The following is a 27534-nucleotide window of genomic DNA, read 5'->3' as shown; positions in this document are numbered from 1 at the left end:
TGTGCAGAATATGTCCTGTCCTCTTAGATTACCTTTTTTCTGGCCTGAACTCCCACCTAAAGTTCTGTGCATAGTGTACCATTAACATGCAATACTCAGACCAAATGATTTTTATTGTAAACATGTCTGCGTATAAAACCATCAACCCTTGGACTTGAAGCCAAGATCCATAATAACTCTTGGCAGAGGCATGGACTGGCCATATTCCTGCAGTAAAATCTCACAATATATTACGCTGGCAATTTCCTTCTCCCCTTTTAGAACAACTCACTGCAGCACATAACGGGAGTAGCCGAACAACATTTAGTTCACCAATGAAAAGTCTGAATCATAAATGAATAACAGTTGAGTAAATGTTCCATAATTGACATAATTTTATTTTCGAGGATGGGTGTAACAATGTGCAAGGCTGGGGTGGTTGTGGTGGGAGTGTTAAATTGTTAAACATAGAAAACCCAACTCCAACTCGCAGTGAATGGGATGGCTTGAGGGCCAATATTTCTAATATTTAAATGAGACTCTGTGTCCCAGGTTTTGTCAGCGCTTTGGGCTGAAAGCCTCCAGCACAGGTTTCCCAAAGCTCAGGAGTCCACCAGATGAAGGGAGACGGGATCTAGCAGGTAATTTTTTTTTCCACCACTGCTCATGGGTCAAGGGGAACAGAAGTAAGTCTCCTCATCCCCCCAAACTAACCTGCTGCAATCTGCCTGTTGGCCACTCTGCCAGCCCCCTCACAATTGCTCCTCCCCCATCTTATTCTATACCCCAGTTCTCCACCCCCCAGTCCCCCACCGCACCCCCCACACCCCACACTGTGAGCCCCTCTCTCTATCTCTCTCTCTCTCTCTCGCTCCCCGGTGATTTCTGGATCATTTATTCCCGCATGATTTTTCTCCCACCCCTGCGATATCTGCCCATCACCCTCAACTCTCCGACACTCTCCATCCCCGCGTGCACCCACCACCCCCACAATCACCCCCCCTCCCCGCCCCTCAATCTTAATTGTTGAGGACAATCCCCAATAGCCCCTGACCGCTGTCTTGTAATATTGTCTTTCCCGGCAGACAGTAAGTCTCTCAACCTGTCCAGCTGCTGTGTGGAAACAGTTGCAAACAATCAGTAAATACACCAGGACCTCTGCACCCTCAGTGTTTTCAAGGCTTTCTGGCCACTGACAGGCACCCTCACCCCCTCCCAGTATTATTGGTTGTGATAACTCTTAGAATCCTATCCTCAACTCTACAGTCTATTAAAACAAACCAAAACCAGGTCACTTTTCAACAATTGGAATGTTTTTTTCTGCTCCGGAAGAAGTTTGCCTATTTCAAGCTGCTTGACCCCCTGACAATGGGTCTTTGCTAACTTTTCGTGAGAGGGAAGAGAACGGGAGGGAAAACAATTATAGGCTGGCAGCAGCTTTACAGTGCGATGTGGAACTGAGAGGAGCATTCCTGTTCTTTTTGGCTCCACATTAAGTTGTGAGAAAAGTGCGTTTGCAGCTTGCTGCGCCACGTTAGTGACAGGAACAGCCGAGCAGAGCAGGGTGATATAGGAGTAAACCCTCCAATCTGCTTCACCGTTCTATTAGATCAGTGTTGCCTTGTACCCCAATCAATTTACCCTCCTTTCATTCATACCCTTTGATACCCTTCACTATCAAGAATGTATGAGTCTTGATATTGAAGACTTCAATTAACTCAACAATCTCATGGGGGAGAGAATTCAAAATTCCCAGCACACTTTGCATGAAAAATTGCTACTTCATTTTACTCTTAATTGGCTGAGCTCTCATTTTAAGATTATGGCCCCTTTTTCTGGATATCCCCTCCATGGGAATTGTTTATCTACCCTACTGAATTCCTTTTCATTATAAAAAGCGCAATGAGTTGTTAATTGTACATTAATTGTGTTTAATTGTAGATAGGTGGACAGGAGTTTCTCTTGAACACATAGAGATGCTTATTGAAATGGGTTAGGAGATGTAGGCTTGTAATGTTTAACTCTAAATAAATTTAAATTGAGTAAAAACTGGCTCTTTACCAACTGGTTGTCCAGAGATGAACATAAGTCACCCTTTTTAAACTTGAGAATACAAACCTTGCTTACACATCTTGTCCTCCTAATTAAACCTTAAGCCAGACATCATTCTTGCTCTGTACTCTCTCCAATACATCCTTCCTGAAGTTTGGTATTCTAAATTGAATGCAATATCCCAGGTGGAGTCTGCCCAAGACTACACAATTAAAGCACCACTATAGTATTCTTACCCCCTGGAGATAAAGGCCAACACCCCATGAGGCTGTAAAATTGCTTTTTATGCCTCTACACAAACTCCTCAATTCCTTTATTTCTTCACAGCTCCTAGTCTCTCCTCATTAAGGAAATATTCTGATTTGTTGTTCTCAGATTCAAAATGGATAACTTTACACTGTCCGTCTCCCTTTCTAACTTGCCGATCCCATCTGCACCATTTCTTCTGTCTCTTAATTTAGTGTAGTCTGAAAACTTATATAAAACATTCGATTTCATCATCATATGGTGAAAAACTGAGGCCTCCATACAGTCCCTGAGAAATGCCATTTCTCACATCACACCAATCAAAAAAATTTTTTTTATCCCTATCTCCAAACTTAAGTTACAAGGTTACCTCCAGATCCATTTGTTTTCATTTTTGATAATAATTTGTTAATAATAAATATGGAAGAGGCACACACTTTTGGAGAAACTTACCCCAATTTACAAGACTCAGCACGGTCTCTCATTTTATTATAAGATATAAATGAGGGGGTATTCCTGTAGCACCCCAACTGCACTCAGCCTCAACAAGACTGTACTCCCAGCAATACTTAACAAATTTGCCCTCTAATCTAAGGGTAATTCTGATTCAGACAAAGCAATTGCAAAAAGCCTTTTCGTTCCTAATGTATGAGTCTAACTCAGCCATAATTGAACACTAAGTACATAAAATTTCTTGGTAAATTAAGTCCACATTTTATCAGAACTGAATTGTAAAAAATTAAAATGTTCACTGACTGTAATTTCTGTCAATCTTCATCAGCAAAATCATTTTAATGACACAGAAAATACTTTTCTACTAGAGGGCAAATTCTGAAATGGAAAATTGGAAAATGCACAGTGGCTCTTCCAGAATCTGAAAGGGAAGGGAAGTTTATGATTTTGGTGAGCGTCTTCATCAGAATAGAACCTATCACAGTTATGATAAAGGTTCCCATCCAAAAAATGAACCTTTCTTTCCCTGTCAAACACTGATTGGTCTGTTGCCCATGTCCAGCATTTTCTGGATTTGTTTTCAAGTTTTCGACACTCATTCCTTTCTTATTGGTTCCTTTTTTCCTAATAAAGGTACCAAGATTCTACACCTGTTTAAATCATGTGAATATCTTGCTCCATCTTCTCAATAAAGTTCATAACCTACAAGTAGCTACAATAACTTGTATCTGGTATAACAGCAGATGCCCGAGCAATTGTGAATCAGAATTAGCATTTATATCTGATTCTGTCCTTTCCCAACTCACAAACAGGAAAGCTGTATTAATATTTGTGATAGGTTGCTGTTCTCCTACCAATTTCTACAACAATGTCACAAAATGCTTTACCTTATTTGGCAAAAGTAATGTTCAAGTTGACAACTTTTTTTGATGGGCAAAACCAGGTGAAGGGCTATGACTCAGAGTACAGGAGAATGCCAGGTTGTAAATGGAGAGACAATAATTAGATGCCTTTAAAAATCTGTAAATAGCAGGAAGTGGAATTTTAGGGTTGAGAGAACTCATTTAGAGTATGAGGCAATGGAACAAATTTTGGTTTCAACACAGAGACGATGCAGGGTTGTATGTTTTGGAGTTTATGAGCACCAAAAGGTTTAGAGTAAGGAAACAACAGAACATTTAGCATCAGTCATTCTGAATGTGAAAAATATTATCAGGCAGTTCGTTTGTAATTTTTGGGAGCTAATGTAATACATTTTCATGAAATAGAACTTGTTGGTACAGGATGTTGTTTACTTGATAGGAATAGTATCTAACCACTTAATGACTTTCAGTGTAACTAAAAGAAATATAGATATACATACAGCACCATGGTAACAGTGGATGTTTCAGAGTATCCCATGTTAGAACACAAAAAGCAGGACAAACCCAACCTGGCCAATTACCACCCCATCAGTCTACTCTTGATCATCAGCAAACTAATGGAAGGGGTCATCAACAGTGTTATCAAGCGGCACTTGCTTAGCAATAACTTGCTCATTGATGCTCAGTTTGGGTTCCACCAGGGCCACTCAGCTCCTGATCTCATCACAGTCTTGGTTCAAACATGGATGAAAGAGCTGAATTCCTGAGGTGAGAGTGACTGCTCTTGACATCAAGGCAGCATTTGATTGAGTGTGGCATCAAGAAGCCCTAGTGAAATTGGAGTCAATGGGAATCAGGGGGAAAGGTCTCCGCTGGTTGGAGTCATACCTAGCACAAAGGAAGGTACCTGCTGTTGTTGAAGGTTAATAATTTCAGACTCAGAACATCATTGAAGAAGTTCATCAAGGTAGTGTCCTAGGCCCAACCATCTTCAGCTGCTTCATCAATTACCTTGCTTCCCTCCATCATAAGGTCAGAAGTGGGGATGTTCGCTGATGATTGCACAAAGTTCATCACCATTTGCGAATCCTCAGATACTGAAGCAGTCCATGTCCAAATGCAGCAAGAACTGGACAACATTCGGACTTGGGCTGGTAAATTTCATGCCACACATGTGCCAGGCAATGACTATCTCCAACAACAGAGAATCCAACCATTGCCCCTTGACATTAAATGGCAATGCCATCTCTGAATCCCCTACTATCAACATCCTGAAGCTTACCATTGAGCAGAAATTGAACTGGACCAGCCATATAAATATTGTGGCTACAAGAACAGGTCAGAGGCTGGGAATTGTGCGGCAAGTAACTCACCTCCTGGCTCCCCAAAGCCTGTCCGCCATCTACAAGGCACAAGTCAGGAGTATAAAGGAATACTCCCCACTTTCCTGAATGAGTGCAACTCCAACAACACCCAAGAAGCTCGATACCATCCAGGACAAAGCAGCCCACTTGATTGGCACCTCATCTACCACCTTCAAAATCCACTCCCTCCACCACCGATGCACAGTGGCAGCAGTGTGTACCATCTATAAGATGCACTGCAGGAACTCACTAAGGCTCCTTCAATAGCACCTTCCAAGCCAGTGACCTCTACCACCTAGAAGGAAAAAGCCGCAGATACATGGGAACATCTCCACCTGCAAGTTTCCCTCCAAGTCACTCACCATCCTGATTTGGAAATATATCGCTGTTCCTTCACTGTCACTGGGTCAAAATCCTGGAACTCCCTAACAGCACTGTGGGTGCACCTACCACATGGACTGTAGTAGTTCAAGAAGACAGCTCATCACCACCTTCTCAAGAGCAACTAGGGCTGGGCAATAAATGCGGACCCAGCCAGCGACACCCACATCCCGTGAATGAATTTTTAAAAAAGTAAACAAAGTGCTATGCCTCATCCTTTAATTAGTCTGTGGTTTCTTACACCTTACAGTGGCACACCCAGTATAACTATCAGCAATCTGAGAATAAAGATGTAGCCAGTAGTGTATGTGTAAGAACTTGGGTGGGATTCATTAAGGTGCAATTACCTCAGTCAAGAATGCAGGCTAGTATCATGTAATATTACAACCCAACTCTAAGGAATTCCAATTGTTCAATACTAACACTTTACAAAAGCATAGCCATCATTAAATTCCTGGTTCTAGTGCTCTCAATGTCAAGCTATTGTTTACTCTATCAATAACTGATATGGAGGAGGGTAACATTTTTCTCCAATGTTCTCCCTCTCTCTGCTGAAGATGTTGAATCATATTGGGAAAGGATTCCACTACATCAGCTCAGTAGTTATGTGTAATGTGACATTGAATATAGGCAGATTATTCTGTTATTATAAAGCCATGCTTTATATCAAAATAACTTCACGTATTTACTGGCTGAAAACCAATGATTGAGTTTTAAAAGACTGAAACAGCTTTCCAGTGACTTGAAATAGCAGCTTCTAAAATGGCTGAACATTTGCATCACCTTACAAATTCCAAAGCCATTAAAGTGGAACCAGCCTGTTTGTAGGAACCCATAAAAAATGATCACCTGAGAGGAATGTGAATGAGCCACATCGCCTAACCCATTTGCAGAAAACCCAGACAGCAACTGGGTGGGGAACAAGCCATTAAATGTAATTGCTTCAGATAGAGGACTCTGGCTGAGAAATCAATTTACCTAGCCATAACCTAATCAAGTTGAAGCATACACCCGGAATCCACTAGCTATGATCATATTTGTGTCACTGGTTGGAGAGAGATGATCATGTAACAAGCCAGCTAACCCTGTTTTGTGTTAAAGAGGTCCAGGTAATTCTGTTTTTGTTTTGGATTTCCAGCATCCGCAATAGTTTTTTGTTTTTATCTTTGTGTTAAAGAGACTGTTTTTCTCTGGGCCATGGGACAGAAACAGAAAAGACGCCAAAATGGCAGGATCCATGAGTGGGACATTCTCTCTCTTTCTCCCCCCATCCAACTTGCAAGTTTGAGCCCTGTCTGCTGTTCAACAATTCACCTGCTGCAGCCAGCACTTTTAAAAAATCAACTCAGCAGCTGCTAACTCCATAAGAATAGAGATAAATCATCCATCAATATATTTAGTCGTCGTGACTCTGAATCCAAATGAATGCTCGATCTCAGCCTAAAGCCAACCAAGTCATCAATCTATCAGAGCTGCAAACCTTTAGCATTTATTGGACTCTAAAAAAGCTTGTTTAATTATCATCCCATTCTGTAATTGGTGTGTGTGTGAGAGAGAGAATGGCTAAAGTACAATAAACGCTATTCTCTTTTCTTTTTAATAGCTTACAAAGGAACCTGTCTGTGTTTGTCTCTTAAAATTACAGCATGTAAACTGTTCAACACTCACTGAATTCGCAAGCATATTATTTTAAAAAACACCTCTTAGATGAAGAGTGGGAAACAAGGGGAGCCATTCTATCCCCCCACCCCCTCACCTGTGAAGGCCATCACAACTGAACTTGATGTATTCATCCCCAGAAATTGTTACGTGCACTTTACAGCAGAGGCAGCTTGACAGGCATCAGCAACGGATACCCTACCTGACATAGCAACATAGGGAATAGGAGCTGGTGTATGCTGTCCGGCCCCTTGAGCCTGCTCTACCATTCAACTAGGTCATGGCTGATCACCTATCTCAGCTCCATTTTCCCACGCTATCCCCATATCCCTTGATATCCTTAATATCTAGAAATCTATTGGCATCTGTCTTGAACGTATTCAATAACTGAGCCTCCACAGCCCTCTGAGGTAGAGAATTCCATTAAGATTCACCACCCTCCGTCTGAAGAAATTCCTCCTCCTCATCTCAGTCCTATATAGTTTACTTCTTATTCTGAGACTGTGTCCCCTGGTTCTAGACCCTCCCAGCCAGGAGAAACATCCTTCCTGCATCTACTCTGTTGAACCCTGTAAGAATTTTGTACACTTCAATGAGATCACCTCTTATTCTTCTAAACTTGAGAGAATATAGACCCAGTCTCCTCAGTCTCACCTCATAGGGCAATCCCACCATCCTATGACGTTTCCAGCTCTTAGATAAATGATAGTTCCCCCATTACTGCTGGCTGAGATCAGAAAACCCAGCATGAAGCCTGGCAACCTCCTGACTTGGGTTGCTCTGTACCAGCCTGGGGAGCACATTTTACCCATCGAGCTGTTTCGAAGGTGGTAGAGGTACCTAGACTGCACAGGTTTAAATTACAAGGAGATAACTCAATCTAAGGTTGTATTCCCTGGAATTTAAAAGGTTAAGGGGTGAATTAATCAAAGTTTTCAAGATGTTAAGGGGAACTGATAGGTCAGAGAGAGAAAAAATATTTCTGCTGCTGGGGAGATTAAGACCAGGGGACAGATTCTAAAAGTTGGAGCCAGACTTTCCAGGAGTGAAAAAGAAGCACTCCTTCATGCACAGGATGGTAGAATTCTGGAACTTTCTTCCACAAATGACAGTTGATGCTGAATCAATTGTTAATTTTAAATCTGAGATTGATTGATTTTTGTTACCCAAATGTATTAAGGGAGACAAGACAAAGGTGAGTATTTAGAGTTAAATCACAAATCAGCCACAATCTGATTGAATGGTGAAACCTGTTTGAGGGGCTGAATGGCCTCCTCCTGTTCCTATGGGCTGAATATTCCCCCCGTCGGGGGGGGATGTTGATGGGCGGGTGCATACGGGCTCATTTCCGATCGGAAGCATGACGCCATTTTACGTGGGAGGGCCAATTAAGGCTGAGCACTCCCTGGGTGGGCGGGGGGCAATCCCAAAATCGAGAGTGCGCATGCGCACGAAAGAGCGCGCTCATCTCCCTGAGGCTAAGTGCTGCCTCAGGGAGATCGGCTGTACATGTAAAAAAGATAAAAATAGAAAAATAAAATTTCCCTTACATGTCCCCTCATGAGTTGGGACATGTCCATAATTTTTACAAAATAGAAAGAATGGGATATGTCCATAATTTTAAAAATAGAAAAATAAAATTTCCCTTACATGTCCCATCATGTGACAAGGTCACATGAGTTGGGACATGTCCGTAATTTTTACAAAATCTTTATTAAAATTTTTTAAAAGCCTACATGAAACCTCATCCTGCCCGTGGATGACGTTTAATGCTTTTTCTAATTCCCACCAGGGCTCCCGGCCTGCCCGCTGACCTCAAGGTTGGACGGGCAAGTCCATTAATTAATTTAATGACTTTGTCAATGACCTCAATTGGCCATTGACAGGTCGGCGGGCGCACAGCTGATTTCGCTGTGACCCCGCCTTCCTGATAATTTAAATGGGGCGCGGTGACGTCAGGAGTTCCGCCCGATGTCACCACATGTGATTTTACGCGTCGGCGAGCGGGCCCCACCCCCACTCGCCGACTTGTAAAATTCTGCCCTATGTTTCTCATTTATTGATAGCAGCAAACCGAACTGCATACAGTCATATCGTGATACATTACATATGACACATGTTGATACTAAATTGGCAGCTGCATTCAGATTGACCGAAATGAAAACCTTTGTAAAAAATGTAAAACCACACTCTGATCAAAAAAGGGGTGTTTTATTTAAGAAGAAGACTAAGTCATGTTAGAAGAGAAATCCTGTTGTTCTTACACAAACATTTCATGTGCTTGCGCGAAAATCCTCTTTGTACTAATTTAGGTATTTGAACTAAATCAGTTAACGTTTGCATTTTAATAGTCCAGAAAGAAATTTCATTGGAGTGAATGTTGGAGAACACTGGCAATTGTGATTTCCACCTCATTTTGCTCTAAGTCATGCAAGTTTTGTTCTACATCTGGCCCCTGCTCTACCTTGAGACTGACACTGGACTCCGAAAATGAAAACAGATTCAGTTGAGTGCTGACATTCCTCACAGTGGATGAGAATAAATATTTACCAAAGCGCAGCTTTATATAAATATATCTTCTTCAGTGTTTTAGGCTTTACTAGAATATTGCATTGTAAGCGTTGCATAGTCTTGAAGGGGTTCTGAGTCACTGAATCATACCACAACGAGTAACAGGGCTATCTGCTGAATCTAGGTGCAGGCCTCATCATTCAACATCCCATCTTTAGAATGAACACCAAAATAACCGTTCAAATTATCCAACCATCTATAAGCCTGTTTTAAATGGATTTTTGAAATGAAAATACTGAGCATAATATAGGAACATAGGAACTGGAGTAGGCCATTCAGCCCATCAAGCCTATCAGCAGCAAATGTGGGAGAGAAGCAATCTGTGATAGGGAGAGCAGCTCCATGCAGAATCTTCCATTCAAACTCATTTCTTTGACTGGCGTCTTGAAAACTGGCTCCGGGGGCCACATCGAGGGGCTATGCGAGTCACATCAGGCCAGCGGCGTACATTGGACAAGCCTGCTCTATACAATTGCAGCAAGACATCTTTATCCATGTACTCAAATCCCCATGCAATGAAGGCCAACATACCATTAGCCTTCCTAATTTCTTGCTGCACCTGCATGTTAGGTTTTATTGACTTATGAACAAGGACATCCGGGTCCCTTTGGACACCCGCTCTTCCCAACCTCTCATCATCAATATTCTGCCTTCTTGTTTTTCCTACCAAAGTGAAAAACTTCACAGTTATTCACATCATATTTCATCTGCCATGTTTTTTTTTTCCTTAGCCCTGTCCAAATCCCCTTGAAGCCTCTTTGCATTATTTTCACAACTCACATTCCCACCTAGTTTTGTCTCTTCAGCAAATTTGGAAATAATACATTTTGTCCCCTCATCCAAACTATTTATATAGATTGTGAACAGCTGTGTCCCCAGCACTGATGCTTGCTGTACCCCACTAGTAACAGCCTGCCATCCTGGTAATGACCCATTTATTCCTCCACTCTGTTTCCTGTAACCAATTCTCAATCCTGGCCCATATATTACCCCCAATCCCATGTACTCTAATTTTATTTACTAACCTCCTGTGTAGGAACTTATAGAAAGCCTTCTGAAAACCCAAATACACCACATCCACTGGTTCTCCTTTATCTATGCTACAAGTAACATCCTCAAACAGTTTTGTCAAACATGGGGCAGGATTTTGCCCTTGGCAGGGGTGCCTGGCGGGGGTGGGTAGTGGCCGTTGGGAAGCCGAGCACCGCCTGCTATCGGCTCTGTACCACGGTTTCACACGGGCGGGCCAATTAAGGCCAGCCCTGCGTGGATCGCGAGCAGCAGCGCTGAGCACTGCCTGTGCGGGCAGGGGGAAGAGGGAGAGCCAGGCCTAGTGTGCAGTTTGTGCATGTGCGAGAAAGAGCACTTCAATCTCCCTGAGGCACGGAGCTGCCTCAGGTCGATTGAGGCGCTGTGTAAAAAAGAATGAAGAGGATAAAGATTTAACAAAACATGTCCCCTCATGTGACTCTGTCAATAGATTCTAACAATAGATTCTAACATTTTTCTCACTACTGACGTCAAACTAACAGGAATGTTGTTCTCTGTTTTCTCTCTCCCTCCCTTCCTAAGTAGTGGGATTACATTTGCTACTGTCCGTCCTGCAGGAACCTTTCCAGATTCTACAGAATTTTGGAAGATAATCACCAATGCATCCACTATCTCTATAGCCACCTCCTTCAACACTCTGGGATATAGTTCGTCAGGTCCGGGGGATTTACCAATCTTCAATCCAATTATTTTTTTGAGTACTACCTCTTTGTTAATATTAATTTCTTTCAGTTCCTCATTTTCACAAGCCCCTTTGGTTCCCTGGTATTTCTGGGAGATTTTCTGTGAAGACAGACACAAAGTAATTGTTTCTCCACCATTTCCTTATTCTCCATTATAAACTCTCCTGTGTTTGCCTATAATGGACCCACATTTGCCCTTGCTAATCTTTTTCTTTTCACATACCTAAAGAATAGGACCGAATCATAGAATGGTTACAACATAAAAAGGAAGTTATTCAGCCCCTCAAGCCCATACTGGCTCTTTGCAAGAGATATATTACAGTTAAATGGGCTGTTGAAAGATGAAGCCATATCACAGTTTAAATAAACCTGCCTGCTTTTTTCAAAATCTAAGTTCAACCAGATCATTTAATTATGGCACATCTGCATTTCTCTAAGAAATGTGAAAGAAATCAGGCTGGAGAATTGTAATGATACCTCAATAGGTTCTTTAATGTTAAAGGGAAAGATTGTGTTTCAGGGAAAAGTGAAAAACAGAGTAATTTTTCCCACAAAAACAAAAGGCAGGCAGTTTATTTAAATAAACATGTGAAACATGGAATTATTGGGCACATTTGAATCTCCTCTACTGATTTGTTAGCTATGGCATTGCTTTATGTTTTTAATCTGATTATTTTTTGATGCGGGTGTAACCCAGTTCTGACCACTGGATCCAGAAGTCCATGGTCAAAGTCTAACAAAGGGAAGACATTATTGTACCTGTTTGTCTAACAATATTAGTCACTATATTGCTAAAAATACTTTGCAGTTAAAATATCTCAAAGTGCTTCACACAATGTTGAAGGCACTAAATTGCTACAAGTGCTTCTTAAATTGCTTCAATAAAAGGTCTGGGAATATTAGAATTTCTATCAAGTAGGAAACATAAATTAGCCTCTTGATGGGAAAATCACCTTTGAAGGGTCATCTCCAGAACTGACGCTTTGAAATTCTGAGCAGACCCATTCTAAGTTGAACTAAACATATGGGCTGGAATCTGATTCCATTGGGTGCTGATGAAAGGTCATTATCCTGAAACGTTAACTCTGTTTCTCTCTCCACAGATGTTGCCAGACCTGCAGAGCATTTCCAGTATTTTCTGTTTTTATTTCAGATTTCCAGAATCCGTGATATTTTGCTTTTGTATTAGGGGTTCCACTCTGCATCGCTTACACCAAGAAAGACATTCCCCCAGGAATTTCATAATCTAAATCTTAATTATGGTCTTATAGGCAGATCTACGTTAGACTCTTGTACCTTTAACAACATCCTTGACATTAGCCAAGAGGAAATTGATACTGCTATATATTTCTCTTGTTGATAATGTGCAGGAACACGACTATAAACATCAGACAGCTGATAGACACAGAAATCATACATTGCATGCTGCTCTTGTTAACTGACGTCTGTCAGATCCTAGTGTTTCCGGCAGGTTTAAAATGCCACTTTGTTCTACAGTTTCACATGCGAATGAATGCCTGCCTTGTTCCAAAGAGTTTGTTTAACAGATTAAAAACATCAATCTGCTTTCAAATCTGACTCACAGAGGATGAGGTAACATCGTCCACTTGAACTTAGCAAGAGCTGGACAATAACCTTATTTACACAGCATTCTGTGGATCTGCATAAAACCTTTTAATTCCAGTCCTGGAAATCTCTGGTGTGCTTTAAAGGGACATGTCTGTCGGGGGTTTCTGGTTTATAATCAAGCTGGATCATTGTTATACAGCATTGAGTTTGTCTCAAATTTGGTAATAATTTTAAAGATATAGTCAAAGGAACATGCTATTCTTTGTGTGGAAAGAGACAGGGAAATGGAAAAGGGGAGCTGAATTTAAGGAGGGAAGTGTCCAGGGAAATTCTCTGCTCATTTTATATATTGGTTGCAAGTTTTCATATTTTTACTGACTTTATTCCAATTTCCTGCCTTCAACAACAACCTACATTTATTTCCCTCTCTCAGGTCGAAGAGTAGTACAGAGCACAAGGGAGGGGAAAATGCAAAGCAGGAAGTATGATAGATTTGGGAAGAGAGTTCTAAAATAGTCAGAAAGAGTCAGCATGTAGGAAGATTTTCAACAAGGGAATGGATACAGCAAGTCAAGTGGTTTTGTTGGAGTTTTCTGAAGAACAGTGGTTGTCCATAAGAGCCCGACCCATGTTGGGTATGACTTCACACTCAGTCAATTCTGCAGATCGTACAGCAGCTGGATTTTTTTGTGGGGGCCTGTACCATTTTGTAGATTTTTGACCATGGAAGACATTAGAAACATCGAGAGGACACTGATTTAAGGTTATTGGCAAAAGAAGAAACAGAAATATGGAGGAAAATCTTTTTTATGCAGCGAGTGGTTAGGAACTGGAATGCGCTGCCTGAGAGTGTGGTGGAGGAAGATCTAATCGTAACTTTTAAAAGAGAACTGGATCATTACCGGAAGAGGATAGCTTGCAGAGCTATGGAGAAAAGGCTGGGGAGTGGGGCTAGGTGAATTTCTAAACCAGAGGGCCAACAATGGGCCGAGTTGCCACCTTCTGTACTGTAACTATTCTATGATTCTGTCTACACACATGCACCTCCTAGCAACACTCATTGACCTCTATCTGCCATACCTCGCAAACACTGACGTCAATATCTCATTCCAACTGCTGTCTTCATCACTAAGTCAATATGGATTGGAATCAAACCTCAGCACACGTCTTTGTTTGACCATTACTGCATCAGGTAATGTGCAACACAGCATTATTTGGCATTTGGTTGGGCTTGCATCCAGCTGTTGCTTGCATTGTTACTAGTTTTAGATTGTTATTGTATTGGCTTAAACTCCCGAAGGTAATTATCATAGAAATCCCGTCTTAACAATTTCATTTTAAAGTTATCTGGAACGAGCTGTAAGGAATTACAATGGTTTTTTCTGTTTGCCAACGCTCAAGTAAGGGTTCCTGGGTTATAAGTTCATATGGAGGTAAAATAAATAATTCTAACCTTCACTGGAAAAAAGTAAGACTACTGGCATTTATTTCTTCTGGTGATTATAATTGCTGGCACAAGTGGATATTCTATAGTAGTCACATTAAAGAGATGAGTATGTGAGAATCTCTGTACAAATGGTTCATTCTGTGGATTTAAAACATGCATCCCGAGAACAAGAACAGAAAATAATGAGGGTCAAAACTGGTTACAAAATCTGCAACTTGAATGGAATCATATCCTAATTCCAGAGTGAGTTTTAGCCATACAGCTTTGCAAGCAGTTCTATTTATGTTGCTGCTTATAAACAGCTTCATCTTGTAATTGAGTCCTATGATACCACAGAGCTGTAGTTTAAATATTTTCCTCTGATTGCGTCAGTCCTGTTTTCTCCTAAGTGTATCAGTTGCCTCACTGTAATTGGGTTTCATAGATGGTGATTGATCTTTCGAATGGCTTTTATTCATAAGTATGTCTTGAGCCTTGAGCATTGGCAGGTTGTCTAGGTGTGGAAGTTGCTGCTGCTAAGACCAGTTATGTTCTCACCCTATTGGTCAGCATGCAGCCTGGTGTATAATAGACAACTGTTCAGCAATGCCCTTCAGTGAAAGTTGAAATCTACCTCTGAGATTTGTGTCAGATCATTTTCTCAAACCAAGTGCCAGTAAGACACAAGGAGACGTCCATTGTTTCAAAGGCCTCATCAGCTTAAGGAGTTAACTTGCATCTCCATTTTATTAGCTTTGCTAACTCCAATCTGGTATGACTTGGTCACTTATCTCCCAATCCCAGATCTTCAGTATTAAACCCCATGGGATTCTGCCTTTGATTGTGTTTCCACTTATATCTTCTATTATCCATTCCCAGGGCCTTGTACTAACCTTGTGCCTAAGTTAAGCCAGGACTGTCACACGGTTGGTGCATCTGACACACTGACATCAGACATTCATGCGTTCATTCATATCTTGCTGGTGACCACAAACAGTTTAAACTAAATATTTTAAATAAAAATATTTTATTATGCTGCTGTTTTAGTGCAATGATATAAATCAAACAGTAGTTTGTGGAAAAGTAAACCATTGCTGCATTGGTCTACAGGGACCCTTCAATCTTGAGGGGTACGTGTGGCAATTTCAGCTGTTGGTTTGTATTTGGGCCGTCATTTCTCATTTACTCCTTAAACACTGTAGGTTTCTGCTGTTAACTCTTTGTTGAGTTCAGAGACATGTCATTGTATTTTAAAATATCCACATCAACTCAATATCTGAGAAACTGGCAAGTTATTATCAATTAGCAAAGGAAAGTTCCCTTTCTTTCTTAGTGATGCTGAATCATATGGGAGAATTTAACACTGGGCGTTATGCCTCCATGGATACCACTGTCTTGCAATACACCTGCCAGGGTCCTTCACCCATGAAAGGCCAATAAAATGATAGCAGGTGCAGGATGTCCTCAGTGCATTGGGAACCCATTGCCCCGAAACCTGGATAAGGAAGCCTGAGCATTATCCATGGAGGTTAGCCCTTCTCTGCGCAGATACAGGAATGCTAGCACAGCACCATTGCCTGCGGAGCAATGTGTGGGCAGTATTATCAGCCTCTGTGTGTTGGCATGCAATTCAGTAATGGAAGATATCACATGATTTTAACATACTTGTTATAACAGGCTGCTGGAGCTGCAGCTCAATGGCACTGAAAACTATTGTATCAACCAACTTACGCAGATCAATGGGATCAATATACAGAAGCCTGCAACCTTTCTGCTCTGTGTGTTTCAGTATCACATTGATGGTGCATTCAATCTCCAAATGTATTATCAACAACTTAACATTTTAGTCTTATCAATCAGCAAAAGAAGAAAGCCATTCAAGTCCCAGTAAGTGACTCCATGATAGCAGCTGGGGTCAGCACCTTGGCTGCGCACAGCGATTCCAAACCATGGGCTGAATATTATGGGTGGGTGGGGGGTGGATGGTTTGCCCCCTTCTTGGAAGCAAAGTCAGCTAGAATTCGATTTGCTCCATACCAGCCCATCCTGTGGCCATGAATCACTGTGGCTGGACTACATTGTCTGACAGTGGGGCTTCTGTCCCTCATGGGAAGGAAGTCCCACCCCCGGGAGCTCCAGCCAATCGGATTGGCTGGCACCTCCAACAGTCCCAGCAGCACCACAATTTCATTAGTGGGTGCTGCCGGTACTGCAACCAGCCCCAAGAAGAAAGCCTAATGGATCACGGAGTAAGGTACGTCTGGGGTATTGGGCGGAGAGGGTTTGGTCAGCTTATGGAGGTGAACGGAGAGTGAGGGTGGTAGTTTTGGACAGCAGGTGGGTAGGAAGAAAGGGGGGTAATATCTTAACAGGGGCTACCCCCAATACACAAAGGGCACCCTCCAAAGACAGTGCCCCTACCTGAAAACTTTGACAGTGTTAACTTGCACTTAGGTGCAATACTCTATTAATTTTTAAGTGATCATTTGACATCTGAAAGTGTTCAAGTGAAGAAACTGACCTGAAACCATGTCAATTGTGAACATTTATTTGCCTGAAAGCATTGAAACAACATCAATTGTGAACAATCACCATTAAGCTGACATCATTGATACTCTTTCGAGTTATCAACAGTCACAGATTGCAACTCTTTCGAGTACAATCACAGTTCTTGGTTTCCAGGAGTGGGACATGAACCCACAACCCTCTGATTCAAAGGCGAGGGTGCTATGAACTGAGCCACAGCTGACACCTCCTGACATCATTGATGTTGAACTAACATGGAATGATGCCAAATTTGTGATCGTCTAGTTTCAAGTGCTTACAGCAGATAAATTGGCCTGTTTAAACACTCACAGATAGAAATTGCTGTTCAAAATTAATTATGTCCCTGCAGCCCACACTTGGAAATGTGTGCCCGCAGTGTGGTTAAGTGCAGGCACCAGCAATTAGCTTGGGCCGGCCCGATAGTGAACAACATTCGCGTCTCAATTTCCAGTATCATGAAATATAGAACTAGCATTAGGCAGAATATAGATATTAGGTAGAATTCATATATAATTAGGACCTTATACTTTAGAATTGAATGAATAGTTATAATTTATTAACAGGCAGAAAGGGGCTAAAACCCTTTTTACCCATTTTGCTACGCAAAGGGACAGCTTTTTTAAATTTGTTCATGGGGTGTGGATGTCACTGGCTAGGCCGGCATTTATTACCCATCCCTTGTTGTTCCCCAGAGACCACATTGCTCTGGGTCTGGAGTCACAAGGGCAGCAGGTTTCCTTCCCTAAAGGACTTGAGTGATGGGTCTTTGTGACAATCAGCAATGATTTCAACATTAGACTTTTAATTCCAGATTTTTATTGAATTCAAATTTCACCATTTGCTGTGGCAGGATTCAAACCCAGGCTCCCAGAGCATTACCCTGGGTCTCTGGATTACTAGCCCAGCGACAATACCACTACGCCACTGCCTCCCCTTATGAATATAATTAAAGACAGATGAAATACTTCATGTGTTTAGAATTAAACCAGAAATTGAAAAAGCTTTTTTTTCAGATGCAGGTACCAGACATGGCCTAGTCTCAAGGCTGGTGGGGCCCCTCACCCCACACTGACACCCAAACCCCCCCAACCCCACCAACCCCCATCCCTTCCTACCCTCTCATCCTAGCCCTCACCCAGCACCCCTACCCACCACCCCCTCTAACCCCAATGCCCTCACCCCATCCTAGCCACACATCCCACCCACCTCTACCCTCTACTCCAATCCAAGGCCAACCCCCAACCCCCTATTCCCTCCTACACCCCCACTCCCTGTCCTAGCCCCCACTCCTCTACCCACCATCCCTACCCACACCCTCGACCCCAAACCCCATCCATTCCCCCAAACCCAATATCCCTCTTACACCCACATCCGCTAAACCCCAGGCCCATACCCCACCGCCCACCGCCCAGCTCCTACACCCAAACCACACAACCTTCTACCACCCCAAACCCCTACTGCCTCCTACACCTCCATCCCCTATCCTACTCCCCACACCCCTACCGACCGCCCCTACCCTCCACCTTTAACCACCACTCCTCTATCTCCTCACCCCCTCTACCCATACCCCCTCTACCCACCACACCCTCTAACCCCCTGCCCCCTCCTACACACTCACCTCCCATCCTAGCCCCCACCCTCTATCCCTACCCCTTTACCTTCCCCCCAGAGCATTATCTCTCCACTTGGAGCAATAAAACCCCCACCTTGGAACAATATTACCTCCCTCCTTACTGCAATATGCCCCCCAACCCGCCACCTAGAGCAATATGTGCCCCCCCCCACCACTTCCTTGCTGCCCTTTTAAATAATTTTTAACAAAGGTGGTTTGTCCACTTCCTACCCGACTGTCCATGCCAACTGTATGGTGGTGTGAGCAGCATTTATTGGTGTCAATTGCTTGTTAACAAGTTCAGTTGACCCTTGATTATTTATCTAAGTATGGCGGGTGGGCTGCCCACCGTGTTATGGGTGTGAGCTCGGGGGTGGGTGGGAAAGTGGTGGGCTGGGCACCCGCCAAATTTCATGCGTCCCTCCCTCCAAAAACACACCTGGTTTGGGGCAGGTAAAATCCAGCCCCATGAATAATTTTTAAGGTGCTGCTTTGTGCAATTAAATATTTGAATATCATAAGATTCTTGCAATGAAGTAATTTTAAAAATAGAAAGTAACATTACTGAGTTCAGCCAAGAGACATTTGTTGGAATTTTCTCATGGATTTACCTACTGCCACTGTAGCTTTGCCAGAATCCTTGTTTTATGCTCATAACTGAAGATTCTTCCAAAGTTCTGGCAGTGAAATGGGAAAAGCTTTGGAAAGTTTCTAGTGAATGATACAGTGAATCATGAAAGGGAAACCTGAGTCCAGGAGCACACCAGGACTGAATCGTCATTTTTAAAGGGACGTTGGACCATTGGGATGTCACTTACACCTTGAAAACCTGAACGCTGTCTGTCGGAGGGGTCAGTATCTGCCTGTTGTAGAACCCAACTGCTAATTTCAGGGTAACCTGCAGCACCAGAAACCAGCAGGTAGTAAAGAAGAATATGCCTCTGCTGTATCCTCTTCACAAAGAGAGCCGTGTTTATTGTTGTTTCCAAACAAGACGTGTAGTAATGTAGCTTACGGGAAAATGCAGCTTTATGCGACTCGCACAGGATGTTGTTGTGACAAAAACTGTCAACTCACCTCTTTTGGCTGTTGTCCCTCTGCAAACAAAAATACGTCAAGCACATTCCTCCAGCACAGAAACCTTCAATTCACTGTCAGATAGCTGGCATCTGATGGGATATAACTGAACCCTAATAAACACATGTCAGGTTTGTGATCAATTTGCAAACCTCACTGAAAAGTAGGAACTCTACAAATATATCTACAAGAGTCCAATCAATCACTCTTTCAGTAATTCAATCAAAATAGAGATTGACAACATTGGAAGAAAAGTGATTCACTTTCTAGATATGGGGCTGCCTCTGTCAATTTGTCATTTTTGAACACTTCAGTTGGCAGCTGGTTCACTACACCTGACATATTCAGCACTATAAGCTCGATGTAGAGTGAATATAATCAAATATATCCAATCAGCGTCATGTGTTTAAATGTGAAGAATGAATTAGATGTTCTGTGCAAAGTGAGTTAGAGCTGGCACTAGATTTTTATACATTATTCAGAACTATGCTTGGATAAGTTCTTTTTATTGGGAATGATGTGTTTATTTGTTTCATACGATTTAAAACAAATTATATTTGTTTCCTTGAAGCTATCCGGTGGATATGCTACGAGATTGCAAGGCTATGATAAAACACAGGAGAATTAAGGTGACACTTGCAGGAAACAGCTTCACACAAGAGCTGCAGCAGTTGGGATTTATTTCACTTTATATTTCGAGCTTTTGCAAACAGGCGATGCCAGCAGCTTAAAGCAAATCAGCAGGTGTGTCACTGCCTTCAGCCTAATGCACTCAACTGGTCAAATGTTTCTGTCCAGGCAAGTGATAACAGAAGAATAATCAAGTCACATCTGGAGAAAGGAAGGTAGGAATGTCGGCCAAAAGCAAATTGTAACTATGAGCTGAATTTTCTGTTTTGGTGGGGCAGAGCAGGAACGGGCTCGGGCAGGTGCGGACCTGATCGTCGCCCGCAATCGGGTCTGCGCCGCCGTTTTACGTGGGTGGGCCAATTAAGACCTGCCCAGCGTAATGCGCAACTCCCGAGGATAGCGGGAGTGGGCGGGCGGGAGTGCACTGTCCGCTGGAGCCTGTTTACCTGAAGCGCTGGCAGACTTTGCAAGGCTGCTCACAATGTTAAGTGGAAGGGCTCACCAGATGGCTTCTGATGAGCAGGCCAGTCCGGAGGGTAGACCGGGGGTCCATGTGCCCCTCGTTTTTCTGACGATTGCCTTGCTGCTCTCCTCGAGGAGGTGGCAGCACGGGGGGAGGTGCTGGTTCCCCAGGCTGGGAGGAGAAGCCCCCCCCCCCACATGATGAAACGTGCCTGGGAGGAGGTGGCGGATGTGGTGAGCTCCCGCGATGTGGTGCGGTGCACCTGGATCCAGTGTCACAAGCGCTTCAATGACTTGTTACGCTCTGGCAGGATGAGGACCATGTCGGCATTGGTCACTTAACCCAGCAAGGTCGGCTTTCCCCCCCCCTGCTGCCCCCACCATCCCTGCCAAGTTTGAGTGTAGTGACTGCATTGAATCATTGACGGCATTTGTCCTTCGCTGGATGGGCCTGTAGATATTACCCATGCTGAGGTCACCCTGAGAGGGTGATGAAGAGATGGGTTCTGCCCCCGCAGCATGTGGTACACTGAGACCCACATGACCGGTTTGGGGGCAACCTGGAGGAGCTGTACCTGGGCGCAGTGCTGGAACTCCAGGACATGTCCCAGTCAGGGTGATGAGATGCTGGGAGGGGAGCTTCAAGGTCATGTGCAATTTTCACTCTCGTCTCTCATTTTCAGGAGAAGAATGGTCATAACACGGCAGAGCGGGTGAGGACTGGCGGCGGCCAGGTGCAGATCACCATTCTTAGCCGCTTCGAGCAGGAGGCCCTGGATCTGGAGAGGTGCCATGTGCCCAGGTCCCCTGGTGTCAATGAGGCTGGGGTGCCACGGGCAGGTATTTATGCCCAGCAGTGAGGTCACCATTGTCCTCCCAGCAGCCATGGCAATGCTGAATGTTCAGTGATTTAATTTTGCAACTTGACTTGACCATTGGTTATGGAAGGATGAGCGCATAATGATCCGGGGGACAGGGATGCACATGGACATTGTCTCCACGTTAACTGATCCACCAGCCATCCATCCAGCCGGGCTGGAGCACTGAAGAGCCCCGGCACCTGGGAGTGTCTGAGGATGTAGGCGTCATGGGAGCTGCCTGGGTACCTTGCACAGACTTGTAGAATCAGCATCCTGTGATCACACACTATCTGCACGTTCATGGAGTGGAAGCCCTTCCTGTTGATGAAGGCACCGGGCTCACCTGCTGGTGCCTTGATGGCCACATGTGTACAGTCTATAGCACCCTGGACACGGGGGAAGCCAGCAATGGCCGCCAAGCCTCTGGCTCGCTGTGTCTGGCTTACCTGGTCCCAGCGGAAGTGGATGAAGGTCAATGCACGTCTGAACAGAGCATCTGTAACCTGCTTGACACAAGTGTGGACAGCTGATTGGGAGACACCGCAAAGATCACCCACTGAGCCCTGGAAGGAGCCAGAAGCATAGAAGTTGAAGGCAGCTGTGAGCTTCAGAGCCGCTGGCATGGGGTGTCCACCCACACAGTTAGGGGAGATCTCAGGGCCAATCATCTGACAGATATAGTTGACTGTCTCCCTTGAGAGACGGAGCCTCCTTCGGCACTGCACATCAGTCATATTGAGGTAGCTGCTTCGCCACCTGTAAACCCTGGCAGCAGGATAGTGGCATCTTCTGTGGCCCCTTCCACCTTGGACAACCTCTTGACCCTGCACCCCTTGTGCCTGCGCCTGACCTCCCAAAGGTGGCTCCCCTGGAGGCTGAATGTGGACTCCTGACCTCCTCCCCCTTCTAGCCCTCACTTCCTCCTCAGAGGAGGTGCCTCCAGTGGAGAGTTCAGCTCCCATTCCCAGACTAAGGGAAGGCTTCCAGGAACCTGCAGGCCCAGATTCCTCACTGCAGAGAGCTGACCTGAATGTTAAGAGTCCATAAAAAGCTGCTGGTATGTGTTTTAAAGTACTGCAGATCACACAGGCAAGTTTCAAAAACTTTCAGAAATAAATGCTTGACTGTGCACACTCGCGACCCCACTGAGCCCTCTTATCCCGCCCATGGATGAAGTTTATACAAATGTGTCCTACCCGCCTGCCCGTTGCGCCTGTGCACCGACCCGAAGATTGCACGGGTGCAGAAAAATCGGCATCGATTGGTGAGTCAAGGGCCTTATGTGGCTCATTAATTAATGGCGGGCGCATGTCGGACATCATCGCATGACCACCCACCAAAATATCGCGACGGCGCACGGTGACATCGGGACGCTCGCCTGACGTCACTGCGCATCATTTTACGTGCGGACGTGCAGGACCTGCCCCCGCATGCCAAAGGGAAAATTCATCCGAGATATTTGCAGACAATGATCACTGTGGTGACACATCAACCAATTTCATGAGCAGATTATTTGGTTGTCATCAAGCTCACGTGGGAGCTTGCTGTGCGCAAATTGGCTGCTGCATTTCCTACATTACAGAAGTGACTACAATTCAAAAAGTACTTCAGTAGCTGCAGAGGATTTTGGGACATGGTGTGGTTGTGAAAGGCATTATATATATTTTATAAGTAACCATAAAAAAGGAATAAAAGAGAGAGCCGAAGTGAATTCAAAACATGAACAACCCAAGTGCCCATTTTCAGTTTAATGTCCATATAACTGGATCCTGCTCAGATCAACTTTGAGTCAACTTATGAACTTACAAAATATGTTTGCAGCCTGGCCTGTTGTGCGTGCTGACCTCCTTTCCCACATCCTGACTCTACCAGTTCCTAACATAATGGACAATCAATGGACATTGCTGCAGCAGCAGTTGACATAAGATACTCCCGGAACAGCAAAACCTAAAAATGTTGGGCTTAACTAGGCAAAGTTTTGGATTTGATTTTAATTTATGATTCAGAATTTCAATCTTTTCATGAGAAACTTTACTGTTATGGGCCTTGTCCAGTGCAAAGAGAATTATTCCTCTTTACAGCAAAGTAATAGTTTTTCCTGTCACTTGTTTATTAACATACTTAAGGAATAATTTCCTTCCTGATTCTAATACAGAAGATAAGAATTTGAAAGCAGTATTCACTTAGCTTCTGTAATATGAGCTGACTGTTTTTGGGGAGAAATGGCCATTCACTGTTTATTGCATCCACATTTACAGCTTTTGATCAGTACCCACTTATATGAGCCAGTACATTTATAATATTAGAAACAGCTTCCTCTGTCTTTGTCTCAAAGACCCGTGTGCCTGCACCAACCAGATACCACAATACAAGCACATAAATCACAGCAAAACATTTCTATAATCTCTCCTGGTGATAGGTCATTAATATTGATGGAAGTGTTCTGGTAGCTCCTTGTTGCATATAGGTCAAGCTCCCACTAATGAGCCACCAAACGTACTATTTATGTTACATTCATTGTGCCCTACCAATATAGCAAATACTGAATTCATCACTTTATAAATGGCATGATATTAATGGGACACACATTTATTTACAATGGGGAAAGTTAATATGAGATGCACATTGCTAATGATGTGCTACAGGAATGAACAATAGTGTCGAGATAAGGGCTGCTTTTCGAATGAACAGCAGTTTGATGGTATTTGGTGGATTGTCCGAAGCTGCTAATATATCTTCAGTCCATCAAAAAAAACATTTTGGAGAATTTTAACTTCACAGCGACAGGTGGGTGAGACATTCACTCAGGAGAAGTAGTTTTAGTGACCAGGCCACTTTCTTTGTCTGTTTAATGTCAAGGCGCGATACTCAGCCATTATTCGCTTGTACTCCTGCAAATCTACCACAGTAATGGGGAGCACAGATGGAGGAAGATATTGCAACAATAATAATGATGAGGAGGAACAGGAATAAGACACAATTATCCCCTTGTGAACTATAACCAAGCCGATGAGGATGAAAATTATACCAATAATGAAGAGAGAGAGGAAGGAGGTGAAGTTGGACCTAAACTGTGTTCCTGTCACGATTTCCTGGCTTCACGTGTGGGGATGGTTCTGACGCATGATGAATAGGTGTTCCATTTCCTTATGTTTTACGGTTGGCAGATTTCCTTAGCTTGCAGATCAGAACAGTGTGTACAACTCGGACCTGATTTCATCAGCTTCTGTTCTTATGTATACATGTTTAGGGTCACTTCTTTTATGGTCCTCTATTCTTTGGGTATAGAGACCCAAGGCTTTGTATCCCTCATTGCCTTGTAATGTTGGTGCCTTGCAACAAACCATAGTCTTTCTTTAAACTTACTGCATTTATGAACTGTTGCTGTAATGAGGTATCAATGAGCAATAATTCTGTGAACCCGCTGTTGTTGAACAGTAATATCCTGTGTAATGAATCACATTGTACTTTAACTCTCTCCTAATGTCTGAACCCAGCCTTCACAAGATCCCTTAAAATAGCTGCAGATGGGCTTTCTCTGTATTTTATTTTGTGACAGGGGTTTTGGAGTTTGTATATGGTGTTGCCATGACGTGAACATTAAAACATTCCAATTTGGTCATGCATTGACAGTGAGTGACCAATGATATTACAAAGAGGAAACTGTAAATTTATGTATACTGCTGACTTTCCTAAATGACAAATCCAACACTTCAGGATCTCACAATTGCCATAATATATTTTTTTTGACATGGGCATTGAAGCTAAAGTAGCTCATGTGTTAACAACACTTCAAACATCATTCAGTCGCAACACATCCAGCCAATCCACAGTCACGGTCTGCGTATTTGTGCTGAAGGTCCCAATTGTTCACCTCAGGGCTCTGGCTCTACAACTGAAAATCACAAGACACACCTTCCTTATGTTCTTGATCCAGGTATCATTTTAATTACCTTCATGGTGAATAGTCATTGAATTGAATTTATTCTTAATAATAAAGAGATTTTTTAGATACACATGAATGGAGCAGAAAGAGATTACACAAATTGGCCTCGAATATCAGACATGCTTCCCAGGTCTAGCAGTCTATAAAAATCTAAAATAAAGAAATGAAACCTCTTTAACCATGTGACAACATCATATGCAAACTTGAAGTTAAAAGTTAGAAAAAAAGTGAGGAGTAAGTCTTAAAGAAAGAAATATTGGCCAAGCCAGGGGACGAAAGTAATACAAGGCACTGAACACCTCCCAAATAAGACATCAAAAAGGTAGGCTCATCAGTGAACATGTTGGGAACGTTTAGGTCGTCTAGGGACTAGAATGGGAAAGTTGCCAGGAAAATTCTACACATACAGACTTAACGATCACAATAATTTACATTGTGCCTTTACCACAGGGAAATATCCCATGGTGCTTCACATGGAGTGGAAAAAAATATATACTGAGTAAAAAATAGAGAAATAAACAGGGTCATCAAAAACATCAAGAGTTGGGTTCGAAAGAAACTATTTAAAGATACGGCATTTGAACAGTTTAGGAATGGAATCCTGTGGTTACTGATAGAACAGTCATCAAAGGGAGGGAAAAGGGATAGATATACAAGGATCAAAGTATTCAGAAACAAGTGGATGGGCCCGGGGCGGGGGAGGTGGTGGTGGGATACAGTGGGGTGGGTAGGCAGTTTAACGGAGGGGATGAACAAATGGAGACTCACTGAGGACCAGGAGTTGAAGGGTGCCTTAGGTATCATAGGGAGAAGGAGTATGAACCCAGGGATGATAAGGAGGGTGTAGAGGACTGTTCCTGGCGAGTTTGCAGAGAATGGACAATGCAGTAAAAGTAAAATAAACCACTGAATGACATTGCAAGAAAACAAATGGTCCTTGGAATTTGAAGGCTGATGTCAGAATGCTTTACTTTTCTGTAAACCACTATTACTGAATCTTAAAAAAAAACAAAAATACCCGGGAAAAACTCAGCAGGTCTGACAGCATCTGCAGAGAGGGATACAGTTGACGTTTCGAGTCCGAATGACTCTTCATCAGACTGTTGAGAAGGCAAAAGATTGCTATGGAGATGGAGGTAGTGGAATCTCAATCCTGTCACTTGATGGGCTGAAGAGGAAAGTGAGTAAAATAATAAGAAAGGAAACTAGAAAAGAGAAAGAGGAAATAGATGAGGAAGAGGAATGGGGTGAAAAGGGTAAAAAGGAGGAATGTAATGGCCCGAGTTTTGTTCCGCATTTCTGGAGAAGCCGGGCTTGGAAGACCCGGCAAGAAAAGCGGAACAGCATCGGGCATGGAAAAGTTTGAGCGGAATGTCTATCCGATGATGATTGCTGCTTCGCATTACTCCAGGTGTGGTTTCACTAATGCTCTATATGACTGGGCTATGACTTCCTTACTTCTGCACACCAGCCCCCCTTGCAATAAAGGCTAACATACCATTTGTCTCATTTCTTGCTAGTACACAAGTAAACATTCCAAATTGCTTGACAGGACATATATCAAATAAAATTTAACACCAAACCACAGAAAGAGGACCTGTGAAGAGGTGAGCTTTAGGAGTGTCTTAAAGAAGGAGGGAGGTGGAGATAACATGATATGAGGGTATGATCTTGCAATGGTTATGTTACTTGACTAATAATCTGGAGAATGAGGGTTCAAATTCCATCGTGGCTGTTGGAAGAATTTAATTCAGTTTTTTTCTAAATCTAGAAATAAAGAAGCTGGTGCCAGTAAACGTGGCCATATAATTATAAGATTGACATAAAAACTCAATTGATTCACTAATGTCCTTTTGGGAATGAGACCTGCCACCATTATATGTGACTCCAGTCACACATCAATTTAGCTGCTCTCTGAAGTGCCTTAACAAGTTCACTCTGTTGTATAAACCACTTTGACAACCAGGGATGGGCAACAAATGCCGGCCTTGCCAATGTCACCCACCCCCAGAGGCAATGGTTAATATTAAAGACCCAGGTTCACCAAGTCCTGGTAAGAAGGAAGGAAGTGGGGAGAAAACGATGGCGACAGAAGGGAGAATGG

At 43.2% G+C, this 27534-nt stretch overlaps 1 protein-coding gene across 1 annotated transcript in view; it reads left to right on the top strand.

Moving 5' to 3' along the window:
* LOC144687164 (semaphorin-3A-like) overlaps positions 1-27534 on the top strand; it is a 432238-nt gene that overhangs the window by 104818 nt on the left and 299886 nt on the right. The window lies entirely within an intron of this gene.

The sequence above is a fragment of the Cetorhinus maximus genome, chromosome 12 (genome assembly GCF_964194155.1).
Source record: "Cetorhinus maximus chromosome 12, sCetMax3.hap1.1, whole genome shotgun sequence".
In the NCBI taxonomy this organism is placed as follows: Eukaryota; Metazoa; Chordata; class Chondrichthyes; order Lamniformes; family Cetorhinidae; genus Cetorhinus; species Cetorhinus maximus.
This window is presented reverse-complemented; position numbering and strand designations above follow the sequence as displayed.